This window comes from Bos javanicus, chromosome 4 (assembly GCF_032452875.1).
Source record: "Bos javanicus breed banteng chromosome 4, ARS-OSU_banteng_1.0, whole genome shotgun sequence".
Classification (NCBI taxonomy): Eukaryota; Metazoa; Chordata; class Mammalia; order Artiodactyla; family Bovidae; genus Bos; species Bos javanicus.
This window is the reverse complement of record NC_083871.1, coordinates 13,220,174-13,223,010: the sequence shown is the minus strand read 5'-3', so window position 1 is coordinate 13,223,010 and position 2,837 is coordinate 13,220,174. Positions and strand designations below refer to the sequence as shown.

The 2,837-nt window shown below is 39.3% G+C and overlaps 1 long non-coding RNA gene across 1 annotated transcript in view; it reads right to left on the bottom strand.

The window, feature by feature from the left end:
- Positions 1-2,837, bottom strand: part of LOC133245849 (uncharacterized) — a 36,091-nt gene that overhangs the window by 22,085 nt on the left and 11,169 nt on the right. The window lies entirely within an intron of this gene.

Below are 2,837 nucleotides of genomic sequence, written 5' to 3'. Positions count from 1 at the left end.
GTTTTGTCTGTGCTTAATTCTCATGGCATATCCTCAGCAGAAAGTGGCCACTTCCTTGTGGGGTTTCCTTGGGAGGGACAAGCATAACAATGCTAATTTTTCTCATTAAATCTGAAAAATAAGCCTTTTATTTGAATTTAAAAAGAACAGCGAATTAATTAAATATGGTAACTGGAATTCTCAATTAGTATGGAGTATTCTATCTGCTCTCTTTCTTAATGGGAGCCCAACTTGCATATAAAGAGAAGATAACAGCTCAGAGCTAGGCGGTCAGTCACACCACCTCCTCATTGAACACAACTGTGGACTTCAACAAGTGAGACAAAATCAGTTGTCCAGGCATGCGCACGTGAGTGTTTCTGTCTGTCTGTCTGTCCTCCTCAGGGGAACATGTGTGTGTGTCTGAAGTGTCCAGGCCCATATGTGTGTGTGTCTGAAAGTGTCCACCTCATAGGGGAACATTTGTATGTGTGTGTGTCTGTGTGTGTTGCTCAATCATGTCCAACTCTTTGCAACCACATTCTTTCTACTTTCTGTGTGTGTTCAACATTTTGCAACCCATCAGGGCTGAAGGTGTCTGCTTAGGGGAACATTCGTGTGTGTGTGTGTGTGTGTGTGTGTTACTCAATTGTGTCCAGCTCTTTGCAACCACATTTTTTCCACTCACTGTGTGTGTGTTGCTCAGTTGTGGCCAACTCGTTGCAACCCATGAACTGTAGCCTGCCAAGCTCCTCAGTCCATGGAACTCTTAAGGCAAGAATACTGGAGTGGGTAGCCATTCCCTTCTGCAAGGGATCTTCCTGACTCAGGGATCGAACTGTCATCTCCTGCACTGCAGGCAAATTCATTACCACCTGAGCCACCAGGGGAGCTCTTCCACTCACTATGCCGCTGCTGCTGCTAAGTCACTTCAGTCGTGTCCGACTGTGTGACCCCATAGACGGCAGCCCACCAGGCTCCCCGTCCCTGGGATTCTTCAGGCAAGAACACTGGAGTGGGTTGCCATTTCCTTCTCCAATGCATGAAAGTGAAAAGTGAAAGTGAAGTCGCTCAGTCATGTCCGACTCTTTGCGACCCCATGGACTGCAGCCTTCCAGGCTCCTCCATCCATGGGATTTTCCAGGCAAGAGTACTGGAGTGGGGTGCCATCACCTTCTCAGATTCCACTCACCATACCTCCTATAAATTCATCTGTGTTTCTTTTCCCCTGTAACTTACCAAAGCACTTCACTTCTCATACTTCTCCCATCTTTAGCATCGTTACCATCGAAGTATTTGTTAGTTACTTACAAAGAGAAAGAGTGCACTAAAAATGGTACATTCATTATCTCATTTAATCCTAATTAGGGCCCTGAGGGAGTAGGTATTGATTTCTATCACTGTTAACATTTCACAGATGTTCAAGGTCATACACCTTGTAAGGTGTGGCTCTCAATCTACTTCTGATGTCAGAGGGTGTGCTGTTACCCACTCCATGATGCTTCTGCCATGGAACTAATGAGGATCTCATTATTTACTCTTTTTCCTAATACATAGTTTCTTCTGTTTTTATAGGTATCAATTTGAGTCCTTTCAGATGGATCATTTAAAGACTTAAATGTAAATTGCTTAAGTATTCCTAACCTTGGTCTCTGACCACATTCGGCCTGTGTTTTTATTTATATTTTTAAATAGTCTGCTACTAAAATATATTGGATTATTTAATACTAAAATAATTACCACTTTTTGCTGTTTACATTATCCATGGAGAAAACATTAAGTCACAGATAAGCAAAACAAGATTAAATATTATTCATTAGGGATCCAAAGCCAAGAAGCATATGTTTTAGATTTTAGACTATAAGCAATGACTATCTAAAAAGCTATATTCATGAAAAGTACCAGAATACAATAGGCATCAGATAGACTTGGTTTCTATTGTGTTTATTAGAAAATAGATCTGGACAAAATTAAAAACAGGTTAATAAGCACATGTTATTTATCTTAGAGATTTTTAAAGTTTTTCTGTTTTTTAAATAAATGCTGGTTTTGAGCCTCTGTGGTCCATGAGGGATTCATAAATATATTGTGCATCTATTTACAATGATCTTACTGGGCTCATATATTGAGTTTAACAATTTGGTTGGCTATTAAGAGGTCATTCAAAAGGAATGAAATTGCAATTGGGATGTACCACCAGTAGGTGGATTTAGATCTCAGGTGTGTGAGTGTGTGTGTTTTACTTCTTTTTAATCTGAGGTCTTGCTCAGTGACAACAAATACATTTTGGTCTTTTACAAAACCTCAGCTCTTTTACAGCAGCTGGATGTGAATGTGGACACCTAATATGAGCAGTAAGGAAAATTAAATATAAGCTATAACTTTAGTATTTCTTATTTTCATTTTGTGTATGGATTAATTTTTACTGACAGCTAGTCTAAGGCTGATCCCTTTTCTAGGCTTCATTTACTTAGTTTGAATCCTCTCTTGGAGACATAGCTTGTCTAGACTGATGAATATTTACTTGGCAAAACAATGAAGAATTAATAGCACTCACTTTGACACCACCCACGTCCACCTTTCTCCTTTCTCTGGCCACCTAGAGTTTTCCTTACTCTCAGATTTTTACAAAACATTTCTGGGTGTGAGAGAAGGAGGACTGAAAGAATTCCTGCAGTGCTCTCTTAGCTTTCTGCTCCTGGTTTTTAAGATTTTTATTCCATAAGGCAGAAGGCAGAGAAGAAGAAAAAAGAGCCTAGTCTAATTTTTATAACTGCAAAGCAAATAACTTTCAGTTTACTTTAAAATTTTTTAATACAGAAAATGACATTTCTGTAATCAGACTTTGAGTTAGACAT